Source organism: Notamacropus eugenii, chromosome 1 (genome assembly GCF_028372415.1).
Source record: "Notamacropus eugenii isolate mMacEug1 chromosome 1, mMacEug1.pri_v2, whole genome shotgun sequence".
NCBI classification, from domain to species: domain Eukaryota; kingdom Metazoa; phylum Chordata; class Mammalia; order Diprotodontia; family Macropodidae; genus Notamacropus; species Notamacropus eugenii.
The window spans coordinates 164,931,212-164,952,799 of NC_092872.1; the positions used below are offsets into that span (position 1 = coordinate 164,931,212).

The following is a 21,588-nucleotide window of genomic DNA, read 5'->3' on the forward strand; positions in this document are numbered from 1 at the left end:
ACCTACTTATGTCTGCCTGTACTCCAGCACCAGGATTCAGCTGATGTGTTAATCCTTCACAGCCAATTATTCCTGGGAAATTGAGACATGTGATCAGAACTGATTTCAAACAGATCAGCTAAGGAGCCAGGAGCCAGTAAAATTGGGAGAAAAGCCCCTCATTTTACTTGGAGAAGACTCCATAAGGCCTTCTCATCCTGGAGCATCCTTCTGCTCCTGTGGGCCCCTTCTCCCATTGGTTGAGTTCTTTATGGGTACTCCATGTTGAGGAAGGGCCCAGTGGCCAGCAAACCTTCATTCCTCTTCCAGCTCTACTTTGGACTCTGCACTTGACCGCCATGTATTCCTCCTTACCCTTTCTTTTAATATGTTATCTTCCCCCACAAGAGTATAAGGTCTTTCAGGGTAGAGATTATCCTTTCTTTGGCTTACATTTGTATCCCTAGCACTTAGCACAGTGCTGAAGATGAGGGCATAAAAAATGGTTGTCAACTTGAAAAAGAGGAGTCGTGTTCACTGAACAAGTCAGACTATCAAGGCAGCAGCTATTTCAGTTCTCTGTTATGTGAAAACTAAGCCTCAGTACCATCTGCTGAGGTTCAGTGACCCTCAGAGCTGTCAAGCCCACCTCCCTTCAATGGGCACTGGGTCATAAAAATGTCAGCACTTGGTCTTGGACTGCTAAACTTAGAGTTGGGACCTTAATTGTTCAATGGAATTGAACTGTTCTTCAGAACATTTTTTGCCGGCCAATTCCCAGTTTTGACGAGGTGTCACTTGGGTCTGTGCTCATTAGTGAGAGCCTTCTTTGACTGCCCTGTATGGAGTTAAACTCCCCCGACAGAATAATGTTCCTTTCATCTTTGGGAAATCCTTTGCATCCTGTCAGATCAGCGTTTTCTGTTACGAGAGGAACGAGGTGGGTTGACAAGGACTTCAGAAAGAGCATTTTTCCCTCTCTTTTGAACTGGATGCCAATAACCACATATCCTAAGCCTTAGACAACAAAATAGCCTAAGAATGAAGTCTAAGAATTAATGCTTTGGAAACTTTTTCCTAGCCACAGGCTTTTGGAGGTTTATGCCAATGTACAAACATACACCATGATTCCTGAGAACTGTTTCAGGCAACAGCACATGGGGCTTACTTGAGGTCTTTTGTGTGACCTCCTGGAGCCAGAAGTCAGAATGGAACCACTTCTACCTCAGTAGGCTAGGTTCTATCTTCGGGGAATTGTCAGCTAGAGTATTTTTCATGCATTCTTCTCTTGCCACTGTGCTAAAATTTAGGACTTTTATAATATTTCTCTCCTTGTAATTATGATTAACAATCATACAATCCTGTGTTGGGCCAGTCTGTAATTCTAACCAAGGAGGCTCTGATGTCAAAACCTGTCAAAATCAATGGGAGCTACTCTCTTTTCATGGTACTTGATGGCAATAGGCCTTTATGCTGAGAAAAACAAAAACTGGGTATCAAGGCATGGCAGGATGCCTTTCTGTTAAACATATATGTGGAAAACCTAATTGTTCAGACACCAGGTCTTAAGCAACATGTTAGGAATCCAACTAGGGCAGCAATCAGGAGATACACATCAATGGTTTCATCAAGCACAGGAAGAGAGGATTTAGGCGGAGTCACTGTTAAAGGATGGCCATGGAGTCCATATGTGAAATCTATAACCTTTGGTGGTAGGTGCTATATAGTGTGTGGGAAAGTATGGGAGCAAATGACCAAGCTTTAAGGTCAGAGGAGTTCAAGCATTCAACTACAGCGTCTGATGCTCTTTCTTATTTTCCTTTGTCTTGTTCAAGGTGTCTGCCTGCTGACCCCTGGGAGAGCTGATTAGGAGCCCATGCAGCTGGGTTGTGTAGTGGATAGAGTGTCGGACTTGGAAGGCCCAAGTTTGAATCCTGCCTCAAACACTTACTTAATTGTGTGACCCTGAGTAAGTCACTTATGTCTCTCAGTCTCAGTTTCTTCACTGTAAAATGGGGATAACAACAGCACTAACCTAAAGAGTTGTTGGGAGACTCAAATGAGATAATATATGTTAAGTGCTTTGCAAATCGTAAAGCATTATATACATGCTAGATACTATGGAGCATATCCGTGTCCTCAGGGTGCCTGGGGGTGGGGTCTGTGCAGTGGTTCTATACTGTGCTCAGGTATATTTGAGGATGTGAACAAGAGGTCACAGGTTCAGCCTAGAGAGATATAATTGAACTTCAGTGGTTTAACTCACTCCTTTATCCCTTCAGAAGACGGGCACTGGGCAATGACACCAGGCACCACTGTCTTGCTTATGGTCAAGTATCTAAGAATATGGAGCTAGTCTCATGAGTGCCATCCTGGCAAACATACATGAAAAGTGATGCTAAGTGTCACTAATCAAAATTCTTCCTAAATATCTACTTTGTGCAAAGTAACACTGTGGACACTGAATGTGATACACACAGGTATAAGACATAGCCTATGCCCTCAAGAAGATTACATTCTAGATGGAGAGACAGCATACATACATACAAAGTATATCAGCCACACAGTACAGTCTTCACAAGTGTCAGTGATATGGACCAATGAGTGCTATAGGAGGTCAGAGAAGGAAGAGATCTAGTAAGTATAACATAAGCCTTAGAGCCAAATGTCTTTAGTCTAGCTCGCTAGGCTACCATGAAATCCCCGCTCTAGAGATGGAAGGGGGTCATCTGTTCCAATCCTCTCATTTTACAAATGAGGAAGCTGAGACCCAAGAAATGGGAAGTGACAAGCCCAAGGTCATACAAATAATAAAAAGTACTTCCAGGATCTGAATCCAGGTCTTCTGAAGCCTAATCCAGATCATGTCCCACTGTGCTAGGCAGCCTCAATTCATCACCTATTCCACTCTTACTGGTAAGACTACAAAGTCATTGGCGCAGAGACATGTTAACATCTACAACCTAGCTGGTATTTCCTGCTCCTTCATTTCTCCACCATCCTCTTTTCCTTTAACCCAGGATGATGTTCACAGGGAGGCAGCACGGATTGGCCTTCTTTACATCCCTTGCCTGGCTGAACGGTGCCTTTTTTACCCTCAGTCATGTGTAACCTAATGGCCCTCCTGGGGCCCATCAGAGCTTCTCCATAAAGATGTTAGAGCTGGAGTAGAGTTAGCAAATGAAAAAGCATGTTGAAGAGAATCCACGATTGTATTGACATCCCGTAACATGGCATCATCCATCATTTCTCACCTGATCCCCTGGTGGGAACCTGTTTTCTGATTACCCATTTGTTACTGGAAAGGGAAGAAAAGTCAGAACACCCAAATGGACCTGGCAAGCTCTTCTATCACCTAAACTCTGCTGCCTTTCCCTATCCCCTGCCTCTCCTTCTTCCCCCACCTTTCTCCTTAATGCACTGAAACATTAAATACATTTGAATCAACAGTATCCTCTTTGAGCCTAGTGTGATCGATAAGATCCAGGCTGGTTAACGTCTCTTTTATCCCAGGTACAAGAGCTATTATTACAGCTGAAAGAAGCTATTGAGATTGATGCCCATCTCCAATGAAATGGAAACACCCTGACTGTTTAGAGCAACGGGCCAGAACTTAAGGATGTGTCTAATATAGGAGGCTGACGGCAGGCTCCCTCTTGAGAAATCTGCCCTGTATCTCCAACAAACAAAGAAAACAAAGGCAGAGATATATACGTGAAACCTTGTTAGGTTATGAAGCAATACTCTGCAGACAGACAGTTAGGTATTCTACTTATACACTTCTTTAAACCCTGTATTAGGGGGTCAGAGGAGCTTTATCCCTGGGGATGTCTGATCTGAAGAGAAAGAAGTCTCTGGGGAAACAGTAGAGCTGTGTTCATACATTTGATGAGCTGTCATGTGGACAAAGAATTAGATTTGACCTGGGGTGTGGGGGTAGGGGTGGAGATGGAGCGTAGAATTATGCACAATGGGCTGAAGTTATCAACTTCTAGGTCTGACATAAGAAAAACTTTCTAGCAATTAGAAATTAGATTTAGAAAATTATAAACTTTCAAACTAGAATTAGAAATTTATTCCAAAAAAATACAGAATGTATTCCAATAGAATATATCCAATAGAATATAGAAATAGAATTCCAAATTAGAAAAGGCTTCCTTGGGAATTCTCCCCCTAAAAGCTAGATTGACCATTTGTCTGGTACGTTATAGAAGGAATTCTTATTCAGATATGGATCAGACTGGGTGGCTTCTAACGTCTGGGCCAACTCTTGTGATTCTGTGAGGGGTCATCCACAACACCTCAAAAAACCAGGTGCTGTGCTCCACAATTCCATAACATGGCACAAGTGTTACAATTTGGAGAGAAATCAATGACTTGTCTAACTACAATCAATCACACTGATCTACTGATCAGGGACAAAACTCTCAGGTTACTTTCCTAGGGACATTCTTCCTGAGTGTACTCTGTGATGCCCTGATTCCCTCCCCTGTAAAACAAAGCATTTGTACTACATGATTTCAGAAGTACCTTTGAGAGTTAACATTCTGTGCTTCTGCCGTGACCTAGATCTTTCAGTGAAGATTGAGTTACTCATAAGTTATTATCTCATTCACCTGGAACTGCTCAGAATTCTGCATCATCTAAACTTCTGTATGTCTGCTCAAAAAGGACTTGTCGTTTTTCTTTTTAAATATATTTTATTTTTTCACCAATTGTATGTTAAAACAATATTTTAACATTTTAAAAAAGTTTTGGATTTGAAATTCTATCCTTGCCTCCCTCCCCTGAAAAACTGACAGTTTTTTAAAGTCTACTTCTGCTGTACTTTTATATACTAACTGATGAAGACAACTTGCTGGTGAGAGTAGCAAAGCAGCAGATTGGATTGGATTGGGAGTTGAAAGAGATATAGGTTTAAATCTCACTTCCAACCATTCCTAGCTCTATGGATGATCAAGGTTGAATTACTTAATCCCCCTGAGCTTTAGTTTTTTCATCTAAAAAAATTGGGATAATCAATATTTGTAGTATCCATTACACAGCCTTCTTCTGAGGATCCGATGAGATAATGCCTATAAAGTATGCTGGAAACCTTACAGTGCTCGACAGCTGTCGGTAATTAGCCATCATGTCTTCTATTTTCTTTTTGTCCAGGTCTGTGATTTCATTGGCATAGGGCAGTCATTCCCAGTACGAAAACTCCCTTTGTACCAATGTAGATTGGTGATTAGGACTTATTACCTTAGAACTCTGGAGTACTAATAAGTTAAGTGACTTGCCCGGCATGTGTCATGATTCTGAGGCCAGCTCACAAACCGCCACATCCTGCTGCCTCTTTCAATGTCTTGGATTAGTCATTTTTAAAAACATGAATTAAAGAATGAAGAGGCATTTATTCTGTGCTTATTATGTGCCAAGTACTGTGCTAAGTGCTCAGATACAAATCTAAAAATGAGGCAGCCTATACCTTCAAAGAAGTTAAATATTAATGGGATAGATATCAGGTATAGGTAGCCAGGAAGAAGGTGTTTTGATCCGATAAGTTGTAGGGATCATATATGGAACCAGGAGGGAGTCAGACTGATCTGCATTTTCCCATGGCAATGGTAATAACTTATTTGATTATGGTTTCCTAGACCAAAAAATGGAAGGTGGCCAATGTACCTCAGACGTCAAGAAGATATGGATATCATAGTTGAAAACAACTTGATACAGTGAGCCAAGTGAGCTTATACTCATGTACCCACCAATAACCATGCAAGCACAATCTCTGCAGGCCTGATAGTCAGGAGGGGGCAAAAGTAGGATGAACAGCAAGAAAGCACCCAAGGGAAGCTTTGTCTTCTGAATTAGACTCTATCCTCCTAGAGGGCAGGGATCAGGGTGGGGAATCCGTGGCCTCCAGGCTGCAGGTTCCTCATCCCTGGACTACGTCATATACTCCTTTTATGGTATGCAAACTGTTTTGTACAGTCAGTGCTCAAAAAAAGTGCACATATGCTATATATAAACATATCTATACACATGGGTACACAAATATAAACATGCATATATAATACATGCATGTATTATACATAAGAATATAAATTTACAGTCTAAATATAAACTTAGGGATATTATCTATTTTGGACATAGTATGTGATCTAAATATATGACATGTACATTACTTTATATCACATTCATCATTATGAGGAAAGCAGTTAATATACACAAATTTGTATTTAGATGAGATGCGTATGTGTATATGTGTATACCTGTGTTTATGTATAAAATGTATTGAGTACACTGACAATACATAATTAATACCACTTCTCCATTCTTGGCAAAAGGATAGCTATGATATAATGGAATATTATTGTGCTATAAGAAATGACAAGCAGAATGATTTCAGAAAAATCTTAAGAGACTTACATGAACTGATACAAAGTGAAGTGTGCAGAACCAGAAGAATGCTGCACACAGTAACAACAATATTATATGCTGAAGAACTGTGAATGACCTAACTATTCTGAGCAATACAGAGATCCAAGGTAATTCTGAAGGACTCATGATGAAAAAATGCTTTATCTACCTCTAGAGAAATTAGACGGATGCTTTCTTTCTTTCGTTCTCTCTCTCTGTCTCTTTCTCTTTCTTTCTCTGTCTCTTTCTGTCTCTCTCTCTTTCTCTGTCTCTCTCTCTCCCTCTGTCTCTCTCACTTTCTCTCTCTTGCTTTCTGTCTCTCTCTTTCTGTCTCTTTCTTCCTGTCTTCCTTTCTGTCTGTCTCTCTCTGTCTCTTTCTGTCTCTGTCTCTTTCTGTCTCTCTCTCTCTGTCTCTCTCTCTCTCTTTCTTTTGTCTTCCTGCACAAAATAATAACATGGAAACGTTTTACATGACTGCACATGTAGGATCTATATCAGATTGCTTACCATATCAGGGAGGGGAGCAGAGGGGGAGGAAGGAGGGATCAAATTTGGAACTCAAAACTTAATTTAAAAAAACTAAGAAATGTTATAAATTGTTTTTACATGTAATTGGGTAAAAATAAGATATTATTTTAAGAAAAAGGGGGGGAATCTTTCTCCTAGGTTGTATCTTCTCCAGCTTGATAGCTTTGCAAAAAGCAGAGCCCAAAGCAGCCTTGGCACCTGGAACATGTCCTCTTCCACAGGACTCCTATCTATTTCTCCTAAATTCAGCCTTTGGCCCTTCCTATCTTCCAACTAGAGTTAGGCACATTTTCATAAGCACAGCTGCTTCTTGGGGGTGGGGATAGTTTATGAAGTGGATCCCATTACTCTAATAGCAAGAGGGGCTCAGTAACTCAAAGCTCAGACTCACCCATCTGTTGTAATCATTTGGTTCCCTCTTACTGTGGAAAAGGGGGAAAACACAACACACTCAAACAAGCACTTCCCCCATCCTGTTTCATTCTCCCTGCAGATGAATGGTGCTCTTCTAAAAAGAGAAGTCTCAGAACAGTGGTGGGAGAGAAGCAGGATTTCAGAGGGAAGGCTAATAGCTGTATCCCTTGCTGGGTTTCCCATCAGATCCTCTGGGACACACATATTGGTCCTGCTAAAAGAAACGGTGGCCTTGAAGTTACTTTGATCGAGTCATCTGGAGGGACAGAGAGGAGGAGGGGAAACAGGCAGATTTCTCATGAGATAAAGGGCAAAGTAAGATAAAAAGAAATCTTAGAATTTTTGTCTGTCTCTGCTTCATTGCTGAATGACCATGGCTCAGATCCCTTTGTAATGCCTTCAGCATGTAGCACAGTACCTGGAACACAGTAAATGCTTAATAATGCTTGTTGATTCAAGTTCACTTTTATCTGTGCAGGGTTCTTCTCCTGGCTTCTTACTACTATCCTCCCAAAGGCTGCACAATTTGTGAATCAGTGCCTGGCACGGGGACTGCTCCTCTCCTCCTGGTTCCGCCCACAGAGTTCTTGTCTGCCTCTTTATACCTGCTCCAAGTTTTAGTTTGAAAAGAGGTGGAAGGCAGCAAAAATCCTCACCCTCTCCCACTGAATAAACTCCTGACAAAGGATTAGGATTGTGTAAATCAAGTCTAAAAGGATTGTGTATGTTAGATCTAAAAGAGGAGAAGGAAACCACCAAGTGTGAAGGGATATGTGAAGAATAATTAGGACACTTCTACTTCTTCAGAACCTGGTTGGTTTCCTCAGTAGGAGCGCTCCCTCCACAGCTTGGGAAACTGCTTGACAGGTGACAATGGTCAAAAACATTTGTAACCCAGTAGCTAATCTTCTATTAAAAGTGAGATGCACTGAATCCTATTTTCCAAACATAATCATTTTTAGATCATGGTTGTTGCTAAAAGAAACTGTAGCCTTGAGGGTGCTTTCACTGAGTCACCTGGAGGGGTGAAGAGGAGGAGGTAAAACACACAGATTCCTCCCAGATAAAGCTTGAAGCCCGTCAAGCTTGGTAGGGCCAACTAGAGTTTGTATTCTGCTCCGGAGGCCTTCAAGATGCCAGGATCACCCCTACATCACAAAAGGGAGATGGGTGTTGTGGTACTTCCATCAAAGTCTAGAAAACAGCAAGAACACGTTACCCATGACCAGGGTCATTTAGTTATTTACAAAAAGGCCACTGGGAATCTATGACCACTCTAATACTGTTGTTGAGTTGTTTCAGTCGACTGACTCTCCGTGATCCCACTTTGGTGGTGGTGGAGGGTGTTCTTCACAAAGATACTGGAGTGATCTGCCATTTCCTTCTCCAGCTCATTTTATAGATGAAGAAACTGAGGTAAATAGGGTTAAGTGATTTGCCCAGGGTCATACAGCTAGTGTCTGAGGCCAAATTTGAATTCAGGTCCTCCTGACTCCAGGGCTGGTGCTCTATCCACTGAGCCACCTAGCTGACTTTTACCACTATACTGTGACTACTGCCCATTGTGCAGAGTGGCAGAGATGCTACAGCTGACAAATGAAGCAGGAAAATCTGTGCCCTAAGATGGTAATTATCTGAGACTTTCTTGGGATAAAGTGTCAACCTTCTAAGGTGACAGAATAGAACAAGGAGGCAGAAGAGGCCTGGGTTCGATTTCCCTCCCTCTGACACAATGTGGAAGCATGGACAAGTCAGCTAACCTCTAGGAGTCTCAGTTTCCTCACTGAGAAAATGGTCATAACAATACCTATAATTTCCATTTTAAAAGGCAGTCATAAGGATTACAGATTTGAAGCTAGAAAGGATCTCCTAGATCATCAAATCCAACCCCTTCATTTTACAAATGAGGACACTGAGGCCTAGAATATGAACTCCTTGAGGGATTGGATCCTGGTTTTGCTCTATTTTTTTTCTTTTTTAAATCACTGCTTAGCACAATGCCTGACACTTAGTGCTGGTTGACTAAGTGATGGAAGTGGGAGCAAGTGAGATAATATATGTAGAATTCTTTGTAAACCTCACAGTGCTATCTGAACATCAGGGACGATAATAATAACTAGCTTTTATATAGCACTTCCAAAGTTTGCAAAATGTTCTTCGTAGGTTATGACAATGATGACGAATAGTATGAACAGGGTGGGCTGAGCCCCAAAGGAGATACTTTCTTAAATCTTGAGATTTTGACAACGGACCCAGAAGCATCTTGTAGATAAGGGGGGGAGGTCTTCTCTCTACTCCTGTTAGAAAGAGCTGAAACTAAGTACTTGTACATTTTAGGCAAGGTTTCCCTCTATGTATTTAATATTCACCAGATGTTCTGAACCTCCACCGTGGCACGTGTGACTTGACTTACAATACCCCTCTGCGGTACAGCACAATTTTCTGCATTAAAAATGTGCAATTATCAAAATGAACAGAAGAAGCTCTGCATGGCACTCGACCCTGAGCGTTGAGCCCGAGAAAGCAGCTTGCCTAGCTCAGATCCCTTATCTTGACTTGGCTCTTAAGCCCTCCTCAGGGAGTTCTGTGCTTTTCTGTATATACCACGTTTGACACAACAAGCAAACACATTAAATGCCTTTGATGAAGGTGGTGAGGAGAAAACACATTTATCTATCTAGTTAAATCTATCACAGAGACTCTAAAATTCACAGGTTCTTAGCCTGCGGTCTATGAATTTTCTAAGAAATATTTTGATATATGTATTTTAATATAATTGGTTTCCTCTTTAACACTATGTATTTTATTGCATGCATTCTAAAACATTAGTCTGAGAAGAGGTTCATGACTGCCGAGGGGTCTACGATACAAACAAGGTTAAAAACCCTGCTGGAATAGTGCACGTCAGAAATGAGATGCATTTTCTAAGCAATTTAGCATTTTCCCCAAATCTAGATTTTCCTTCATATATCTCATTAAAAGCTACATATAGTACTTAGCTTGGAGTGAGGAAGAGCTGAGTTCAATTCTTGTCTCAAATACTTACTAGCTGTGTCACTTTACCTGTTTATCTTAGTTTCCTTATCTGTAAAATGGGTGTTAAATCTTAGTTTCCTTATCTGCAAAATGGGTGTTCATGGAAGCACCAGGGTTGTTGTAAGGATAAAATGAGGCATTTGCAAATCTTTAAATGCTAGATATTATTATATTCCAAACTCAGTAACGCTGAAAAAAATTTCATGCAAATATGGTAAACATTTGGTCTTTTTTTCAAATATAGCAGATTTTTATTATGGCCCAGGTAATAGTGATTGCAGCTAAGTGGTGCTGGAGTGCCAGCCTTGGAGCCAGGAAGACAAACCTTTTTTTTTGAGTTTAAATCTGGCCTCAGACACTGTGACCCTGAGCAAATCACTTCAGTCTGTTTGCCTCAGTTTCCTCATCTGTAAAATAAGCTGGAGATGGAAATGGCAAACTACTCCAGAATCTTTGCCAAGAAAAAAAACAAATGAGGTCAAGAAGAGTTGGATGCAATTGAAAATGACTGAATAACAACAGTGGTGATGGGGAGACCAACATCTGTCCTTTGGCTTCTCTGTCATGGTAACAGAGCCTACCATATATAGGACAATATGAAAGGACTGGGCTGAGATTAGATAACAGGAATTTAAAGCGACCAAGGATGTTCATGACTCCCTTTAGGAGCACTGAAAGCCTACAGAGGAAGGGTGAAGTGGGATGAAAGAGGAGACCCAGGTAATTTAACAGGTAATTCAGTGATTGAGGGCACTGCTTTGTTGGACTATTTATCTAAAGAAAGACTTCTTAACTTTTTTTGTGTCCTCTTCTCAGGATATTGGTCTTAAATGCATAAAATAAATCAGATTACAAAGGAAACCAATTTTATTAAAATAGTTAAGGAAATTTTAAAAATCTCATCTATCACCCATGATAGAGAGTCAAGGAATGTGAAGCCAGGACCAGAATAGTGGATACAGGTGAAGAACAGGAAAGGGTGGAAAGCCCAGAGGTCAGTTTGAGAAGGAGGGAGGCAGCGGCAGAGCTAGTGGGAGATTCCTGGTTGATGATATAAAGCATTTGGCATCTCTTTCAATCCTGAGAGTCTGTATCCACAATACAGAGAGCCCTTATATGACTCTGGAAGAGAGAAGATGGCTCTAGACATCTACGTATGGACATACATGGTCTCTGCCTCTTGCAACCTCTCTGTCTCTCCATGTCTCTGTCTCCATCCCATTCTCCCCTCTCCCTTTCTCTTGTCCTTCCTCCTTTCTCTAACCTCTGTTAATTTCTTGTTTCCTTCCCTATTTTCTTCAAACATGCCTTAGTTTCTCCCATCTTTGAAAAAACTATATTAGACTCTGTCACCTTCTCAAGCTATCTATACTATCTTCTATCGCTCATCAGTTTCTGAGCCAAACTCCTAGCAAAAAAGCACTTCACCCTGGTTACTTCATGTTCTTTTCATTCAGTCTTCAGCTAGGTGGTGCAGTGGATAGAGCACCAGTGCAGGAATCAGAAGGACCTGACTTCAAATCTCACCTCAGACACTTGACACACACTAGCTGTGTGACCTTGGGCAAGTCACTTAACCCCAATTGCCTCATCCTGGGTCATCTCCAGTCATCCTGATGAATATCTGGTCACTGGATTCAGATGGTTCTGGAGGAGAAGTGAGGCTGGTGACTTGCACAACCCTCCCTCACTCAAAACAAGTCAAGTGCAAGTCATGTCATTATTTCTCTGATGGCATGGTCTTCTTTGGCAACGAAGGACAAACACACACACAATTCAGTCTTCAACCTGGCTTCAGGTTGACCTTATTGCTCAACTGAAATTATTCTCTAGAAAGTTTACCAATGAATGCTCAATTGTTCAATTTGAAGGTCTTTTCCAATCTCCATCCTTTTGTGACTCGGCTGCACTGGACACTGTTGACTACTCTGTCCTCCTGGATACTCTCTCTTTTCTGGGTTTTCAAGATATTACTCTTTCCTGATTTGCCTTTTACCTGTCTGACCACTCCTTCCCAGTCTCTTTGCCAATTCTTCCTTTGAATCTTGTCCCCTAACTCTGGGTGCTTCCCAAGGCTCTGTCCTTGCCAGGCTTCCACTCCCCTTTCTGTCTTGTGACTACATCAGCTCCCATGGGTTTAATCAGAATCTCTATCCTCAGATCTATACAGTGACCCAAGTCTATACAACCACCCCCAGTCTTGCCCCTAACCTTTAAGCTTGCATCTTCAATTGCTTATTGGACATTTCAAATAAGATGTCCAGAAATCTCTCAAACTTAGTTTCTCTAAAATCGAACTCACATTCTCCCCTAAACACGCCTCTCTTCCAAATTTCCCTTCTGTCAAAGACAACACTATTGTTTTTAGAATCCCAGGCCTGTAACCTTGGTGTTATCCTCTAACTTCTCACTCTCTCATCCCACATATGCCACCACTCACCAAATCTCGCGTTTCTACCCCCAACATCTCTTGAATGTGACTGCTTCTCTTTCCTCACACAGGCACAATTTTAGTTCAGGCCCTCTGCACTTCTTATCTGGATTAGGGAATCGGCCTCCTATTTGGTCTCTCTGCCTCAAGTCTCTCTCTACTTCATGAAGAGCAGACTTGACTGTATCATTCCCCTACTCAATAAACTCCAGTGGTTCCATATTGGCTATAGGGTCAAACACAAAAATTCCTCCCTTAAATTTTTCAAGTCCTTCACCACTTTGGCTCACCCTACCTTGGCAAAAGAGGTTCATGACTTCTCTCCCTTGAAGACTCAGCTAAGGCACCACCATGAAACCTTTACTGTTCTTTATGGCACTCCTATACAAAAACAACCCCCACCCTCCAAAAAACAACCCTCACACACACACAAAAAAGAAAAACCCTTTTTGTCTCCTCATAGCCTATAGATCAACTCCTGATCCCGACATTCAGGGGCCTCATACAATCTGATTTCACCCATGGCCCTCCATCTGTATCTCCTATTACATCCAATATTCTTTCAGCTTAACAGGGCTTTCTTTTTGTCCTCTCAGACATATCATGTGTTTTCCTGCCTTCATATACAATTCCCATTATTTCCTCTAATTGGAATATCCTCTCTACTTCTCTTTCTGCTCAACCAAATTCTACCTGTCCTTCCCAACTCAGCCTACACTTTGTTCACGAAGCCTTCTCTAATCACTGCAACATGTAAGTCATGTTAGAACAGGAAGGGATGTTAGCACCTAAGGGGCAGAGTGGTGTGGAAAGAATACTACACTTGGAGTCAGGACACCTAAATTTAAATCCCACTTCCAAAACCTATTAGTTGCATCTCTATGGGCAAGTCACTTAATTTTTCAAAGCCTCAGTTTCCTCATCTGTAAAATAGGGATAATGCTAAAGGTAATGCATTTCTGTAAGGGTTGTGAGAATGAAATTAGTATATGGAAAACACTTTCCATAACATTACACAATAGTAGTTATATTAATATTAAAGTGTTACACAATAGTAGTAATCTAATTCAATCCCTTCATTTCATGGGTGAAGAAAGTGAGGGGCAGGAAGCCAGAAAGAAGTACTTGTTCAAGGTCACAAAGCATGGGAGGGGCCAGAGAGCTGGAATTCAAGCCTGCATCCTGTTATCACAAATCTAGACTTCTTTTTGCTAAACCATATAGTTTGCTTCCCTCTCTGGTCTTGAATTCTAAATCACTTTGTCATTCATTATCATATTTACTCATCCATTCATTCAATAATCACTTATTAAATACTCACTACATGGAAAAGCACCATGTTAAGGCTTGGTGGAGATACAAACACATGATCCTTGACCTTACAGATACAATTTATCAGAGGGACCATACACATATAAATGCATAATGCTACACTGTAAGTATAGTTCGGAACAGAATATAAATAAGAGCACAAGAAAGGTACAAAATACCATATGTGAGTTTGAGGATAGAAAAGTGAATTTCCATCAGGAGGGGGGGAGGAAGGGCATGCGGTGGTTCTGATGGAAAGGTTGACTTCATAGAAATTGGTGTATTTGAGGTTGGCCTTGAGAGATATGTAGGATTTCAAAATTCAGGGATGGGGGTGGAATGCATTCCAGATACAGGGAAGAGAATGAAAAAAAAGGCATGTATAAAAGACAGTAAATAGTTCAGATTACCTTCAATAACAGGACATGTGTAGGAGCGGAATGTGATAAAGGTGGAAAGATACAGAGGTTCCAGGGGCTAGCTGACCTTTAATGCCAGGCTGGGGAGCTTAGACTTTACTCAGTAGGCAGGGGAGAGCCCTTGAATAGTTTTTAACTGAACAATGATGTGATCACATCTGTCTATTAGGAAAATTAATGTAGCAGTGATAGGAAGGAGAAATTAAAGACAGGAGAGACTGGTGGTAGGTAGTTGTGTTATGAAGCTTTCATACTTGTCCAGGTATATGGTAATAAGGGTCTGTATTAGGAATAGAAAGGAGGGGGCAGATTTCAGTTCTAGTTAAGACGTAGAGTTGACAGGACTTGGTAAGTACCTGGATGATAAGCTAAGGTAAAAGAGAAGAAAAACGTCTATAATAACATTAAGGTTTTGAGCACAGGTAACTGGGTGAAAGATAATACCACAGAGAGATGGGAAAGACAGAAGGATGAGTCAGTTTTTTGGAGAAAGATGTCATGTTTGGTTTTAGACACATGAATTTAAGGTACAGGTTCTTAATCTGAGATCTACAGAACACTGATTGGTGAGGATCTATGAATCTGGATGGGGAAAAATATGTATATTTTCACTAACATCTAACTGAAATTTAACATTTCCTTCATTTATTTAAAAATATTATTCTGAAAACAGGTCCATAACCTCCTCCAGACTTCCAGACGATCTCATGACACAAAAATGGCCTAAAACCCCTGATTTAAAGCATTACTTGGACATCTGGACAGTATAATCTAGGAGGCAGTTGGAAATATATGACAAATACAGGGTGTTCCTAAAGTCTTAGTGTGGTTAAAACCCCCTATATATCACCCCAAAACAACAGATATTTGTGTCATATCATGCAATCTTTGCACGCACTAAATCTCAATAAACACTTGTTGATTCGATGCTGTATTAAAGTTTGATACTATATAAGAATATTACAGGTGTTCAAAAACCTACAATTTTCATATTGATTTATTTTTGTTTTTAGATTTTGGCTTTTAAGCTCCTTTATAGGCAGAGATAATGTTCAAAGAGTCACCCTAGGTCTAGAGCTGGAAAGAATCTTAGAGGTCAGCTAGTCTAACCCCTGTGTAGAATATTTCTTTATAGCCCCTACTTTACTACTCTATAGCCTAATACAAAGACAACAAAATGGCAACATATTCATACAATGGTTTAAAGTTTATGAATGAAGCACAGACCTCACAACCACCTTGTGAAGGAGCTAGTACAAATATTATGCCCATTTTACAGATAAATAGATTCCTAACTAGGATTTAAATTTAGGTTCCTGACTCTGAAGTCTACTGTTCAGTAAATATTTGTTGAACAAATGACCCCAAATCCCTAACTAAGCTAAGAATAAAAAGAAGCGATGGGGAGTAGGACTATATTCTCAGTCCTAGCTTTACGTCATTCACGTTAGTCAAACAGCTAGAGCTGAACTGCCAATTGTTCACACACATGCTGGGTATCAGCCAATGAATGCAGCTGATAGCGACGCTAGTCCTGATTTGGACGGTAGCAATCACATGCACACGTGGGTAACTGGAACTTTCTGTACTCTTCTGGGGGCAGAAGGAACAGAAATGCTTTGCTGCTTTTGGAAACTGCCTAAAAAGCTTGGTAGCACAGGAATGCCAGCTTGCTTTGCTTGGTCACATGTCACCAAGGTTCACCCTCCCAGAACTGGAAAGGGCCTCAGAGAGAAGCCCCATTATAGCTTACCAGGTCACCCAGCCCTCTCTGTTTGAAGAGGTAGAAGGTGAGAATTGCAAACAACAGTCATTTGTGTGTATATAACATAGCGCTTTAAGGTTTGCTGGGTACTTTTTTTTTTTTTTACAAATACCTCAGTTTATCCTCAAAACAACCCTGGAATATAAGAGCTATTATGGCATTTTGCAGAAGAGGAAACTGAGATAAAGATGGGTTAAAGTGATTTGCTCAAGGTTATACAGCTAGCAAATGGCAGTACCATTCACCATAGTACCCCTGTGCGCAAATGAGGCTGGATTTGAATTCAGGTCTTCCCGATTTCAGATTCATCGTTCTACCTGGGGAGAGCACTCATTTCTCTTTTGTCTCTTTACAACTTCAAGTCCTTTCTCCAAGTTCTTCCCTCAAGGACCAAGCATGTAAGTCCATGTGACAGCTATCCTATTCCACCTTAGACTCTTCTCCAGAGTTAGCATCCTGAGTTCCTCCATCCTCCTTATATGGCATCAGCTAAAAGCCCCTTTACCATCTTAACTGACTTTCTTTAGATGTTCTTTGCCTTACTGACATCCATCTTAAAATGCAAACCCAGACCTGAACAAAGTACTGTACTCTAGCTGTGTCTGTGTCCTGCCAACAGCAGAGTGCTGTTGAGTTGTTTCTGACTCTTTGTGATCCCATTTTCTTGGTAAAGACAGTAGTGTCATTTCTTTGTCCAGCTCATTTTATTGATAAGGAAACTAAGGCAACAGGACTTGCCCAGGATTACACAGCTATTAAGTGTAATGAGGCTGGACTGGAACTCAAGTCCTTCTGACTCCAGGCCCAGCGCTCTATCCACTGTGCCACCTAGCTACTCCACCAGGACTGAGTACAATGGGACTAATATATCCCTAATCGGTCACCTGAGCTTACTTGGTTGCATTACCACACTTCTGACATGCACTGAATTCAGATTTGAATGTCTGAGCAAACCCCCTTCAAAAGAAATCTCTGTGAGCCAAACAGAAGAAACGGGAGCATGGTTGAGAGGAGACAATTCCAGCACTGGGCACGTGCATGTGTTTTGTTTTACATACCAACAAACCATAAATTCATAACAGCCTTGTGTTCTCTCCCCTGCCTGAAGCTATATACATGGCTTAGTTGACCAGCCAACACTAGACATTTTGTTTTTTACTAATTATACCTTTCCAGTAAACCATATTGGTTGGAATGATAAAAATAGCAACTGTAACATCCTGTAGTATGGAGCCTGCAAATTCAGAGAATCCAGAAAGGCACTTGGGTGTCAAAAGGGATGCAGTTCAAAGAATCGACTTCCTTCCACCCTTTAGAGAAAATGATCTTCAGACACACAGAGTAATCAATCTAGAAGACCTGGGAAAGTCAAGTTATTCATATCTCCTGCCTCTAGGCAGGATGATCCCTAAATCAACTTACTTGGATCAACTGTTTTACCCAAGACTTAACAAAGCCTCAGAAGCAGAAGTCTGTCAGTAGTAGAGTTCAGTGTCCAGAGGGATGGGCCAGATCAAAGGTAACTAGGGCCCACAGAGATGGGGCAGATGATCAGGGAGGACCACAGAAGTCATAGAGGAAGGAAGAAACAGAGGTGAATAGAGTATGGGAGATCATGGAAACAGATAATTGATAGGGATCAAAGCAAGAAGCAGACGGGTAGAGGAGATACCCTAGAAGGAGGGAAAAATGGTAGGCAGGTCACACACTAGGCAGAGATTCATGTAGGTAGAAAGGCAATGTCAGTGGTAATCTAGGTGCAAGGTATTGGGCCCAGCCATAGGGATTGTGGCCCAGGGGCAAGACTCCAGTCCCCAGAAAAACTGGCAGGACCAAAGGAAAACTCCATCCTTGAGGGTCTGAGACACAGGGCGGGGTACACCGAGGCAGAAACTCAGGGAGAGAGAAACAGGACAGTGACTAATTACTGAGACTGGCATACCTACATGGAAGCAGGGTGGGAAGTAGCGGGTAGAAGTAGGAGGGAGAAAGAGGAGAATGTTACAATGGATGAAGAATACTCGGTTAACAGAGTTGGGATGTAAGATCAATGGGACACTTGGAGCAAAGTCCCCAGGACCTGGTGTAGAGCTAAGCCTGTAGGCTGGGGGTTAAGTCGGTTGGTTGTTGTCCTTCGTCTTCCAAGAGGACCAAAATGACATCACCATTGTAAAGTGAAATTTCAGTGTATCCAACTGTGGCTGATCAGACCAGTACAAGCTCGGAATGCTCTACCACAGGTTGGGCACAGATAGTCTGATTGAACATTTGGGGTGGATATCCCAAATTTGCGCATCCTGTGTTTACTTTGTGCTGTCTCAATTCTACTTTGCTCAAAGAGCACAGCACCCTTTCTGATGTGGACACGCCATGCTGAGTGATCCTGTGCCAGTGTCTCCCATGTTGCATAGTCAAACCCAAAGTTCTTGAGAGAGACCATGAGAGTGTCCTTGTATTGTTTCTTCTGGCCACCATGTGATTGCTTGCCCCATGCAAGTTCTCCATAAAATAGTCTTTTTAGCAAGTGTACATTTTGCATTCGAACAACATGGCCAGCCCATTAGGGGTTAAGTAAGCCCAGATTGGGCACAGGAGGCTAATGGGGTGAATGGGTGAAGGGAGAGTGAAACCAGCCATTATGGAATCCTCAAACTCTCAGTGCTTTCCAAAGCCTTGCAACCCTTCGAGATGGGAAATTTTTTCAAACATCAAATGTTTGCCTTCTGTAAGGGGAGCTGTTTTCTCTATATTCCATCTGTTACAGTTATACCAGCACTAGCCTGATCAGCCAGGATTCTGAACAAACCAACACACTTATGTCTCTAGCCCTGTGTTCCTTTGAAAGCTTTTGTTTTCCTGTGTTTGCAGGTTCTGCCTTCCTGTGGAGGAAATGAAGCAAGCACTATTGAACTGGACGTTGCCCAGGCAAACCTACTAAGGATAACCAAGAGCTTGTCATCCCTCAGAAGTGAGTCATCTCAGGGCCAAGTGGGGAATCATTGTCCCAAGACAGCCAGGCCACCAAACTCTTCTCAAGTCATCTCCCAGAGGCTGCTACTCTTTTCATCGGATATCCCTGGGGCTCGGAAAGTATGTCTGGCTGTAGTTCCCTAAAGGGCCTGAATTTCACCTGTAATGAGATACTCCAGAGGGAATTTATTGCCATGCCAAATTTCTTGTTTATCTCACCAGGAGAAGGCAGTTCAGTGCCTATCTCCCATCCCTGAGAATGTAACTCAGACCCAGCAACTCTACACGGGCCATTCTGGTACTAGGGGCAAGCATCACAAACCATACTGTGGGACCGACCTCCACAATCTCTCCTGCATATTTCTCCTCTTCATTCACATCACTGCTGTTCAGGCTTCATCATCACCTCTTGCCTGAGCCACAGCAGAAGCCTCCTGGTTTGTCTCCTTTGTTTCTGGTTTCTTCCTTCTATAATCCATCTTCCACAAAGCCTCCAAAGTGATATTAAAGCACGGGTTTCACCATAGTAACCCTTGTGCTCAAGATGGTCCAGTGGTTCCCTCTTGCCCTTTGAATAAAGTACAAAGTCTCCCCTTTGGCTTTTAAAGCCTCTCACAGACTCTAGCTTTCCTATCCATGCGTACAGAACACTTCAGTCCAGCCAAACCTGGCATACTGGCTGTTAATTGTTCATAGCTGTCCATCACCCACCTTTGTGACTGCACAGGGTGTTTTCCCCCCACCTCATTTCTGAAACATATTCCTTCACACCATGTCAGAGAATCCCTGTTTCCCTTCACAGTTCCCCTCCAAAGGCTCCTCCCTCCATCCCTCCTACGGGATGCCTGTCTTGATCCCTCTGGTTGCCAGTTACTCCCACACCCTGGAAATCATTTGTGTCTACCTTTATATATTTTGTATTCACTTTTCTGTGTGCAGGTTGTCTACCCTCACTGCCTTCCCCTCCCCCGTCAGAGTGTAAGATTCTTGAAGGCAAGAATGCTTCTTTGCCTCTCAAGTGCCTCGAATGTGGAAGGTGTTTAATAAATGCTTGTTGAATAAATACAATTTAGGTTTAAGGACAAATTCAGTGGTGGGGGGAATGTCATGTCAGGAAACCTTCAGCAGAGAACTCAGCCCTTAGGATACAAGGCGTCACAAAGATAGACTCCAAGACATATCCAAGACATGGGGTAGCTCAGACCCAGAGAGGCCCACAACAGAGTACTGGGACAGAGGATTTCACCTTGGATTCAACCACCACTGACCGACTTCCAAAGTGACAGGTTCAATAGCATGTCCCTGCTGAAAGAGAACAAGTGTTGCCGGACCCTACAAGTTAGGGCTCTTAACGTGGAGTCTGTGAACTTGATTTTGCAAATATTTTGATAATTGATCAAGTCTATTAGAACATGAGTCATTCCCCAATTGATCAATGGTCAAAGGATATTAACAGATAGTATTCTGATAAAAAAATTTATAGTCATATGAAAAAATGCTCTAAATCATTGATTAGAGAAAAGCAAATTAAAACAACTTTGAAATATCATTTTACACCTATCGGATTGACTAACACGATAGAAGAGGAGAGTGACAAATGTTGGAGGGGATGTGGAAAAATTGGGACAATAATTCATTGTTGGTGGAATTGTGAACTGATCCAACCATTTTGGAGAGCAATATGGAATTATGCTCAAAGAGTTATTAAACTGACTATACCCTTTGATCCAGCAATACCACTACTTGGTCTATTTCTGAAGATAATTAGGGAAAATGGGAAAAACACCTCAGTGTTCTAAAATACATATAGCAATTTTCTCTGTGGTGGCAGGGATGCCCATCACTTGGGGAATGGCTGAACAAGTTGTGGTATATCTGTGAATGAGATGGAATTCTACTGTGCTATAAGAAATGATGAGCTCAATGATCTTAGAAAAACATGGAAAGACTTGCACGAAATAATGAAGAGTGGAATGAGAGAGCCGAGAGAACACTGTATATAGTAACAGCAATGTTGCTTTAAGAAGGACTTTGAGTGAATAAATAATTTTGACAATTAAAAATATCCAAATTGACCATAAAGGAACAAACAGAGAAAGACTCTGTCTGCATCCAAAGAACTGACAGAGGAATTTATAGAATAATTTTACATATATATATGTGTGTGTGTGTGTGTATACACACACACACACACACACACATACATACATACCTATGTGTCTAATGGCTGCCATCTCTAGGGAGGGAGGGGGAGGAAGAAAGAAAAGAAATTTATATGATAATTTTGTTGTATATTTGAATGGAACAGCAAACTGTGCATAGTAGATTTG

The 21,588-nt window shown here is 41.6% G+C and overlaps 1 protein-coding gene across 6 annotated transcripts in view; it reads right to left on the bottom strand.

Moving 5' to 3' along the window:
- LOC140509763 (kelch-like protein 25) overlaps positions 1 to 21,588 on the bottom strand; it is a 47,542-nt gene that overhangs the window by 19,349 nt on the left and 6,605 nt on the right. The window contains exon 1 of one of the 6 annotated variants that reach the window (XM_072617699.1): positions 7 to 21,405. The exons of the other annotated variants lie outside the window; for them this stretch is intronic. The gene's annotated coding sequence lies outside the window, so the exon portion shown is untranslated. Of the gene's footprint in view, positions 1 to 6; positions 21,406 to 21,588 lie in introns of those variants that run through there. 6 annotated transcript variants of the gene reach the window in all.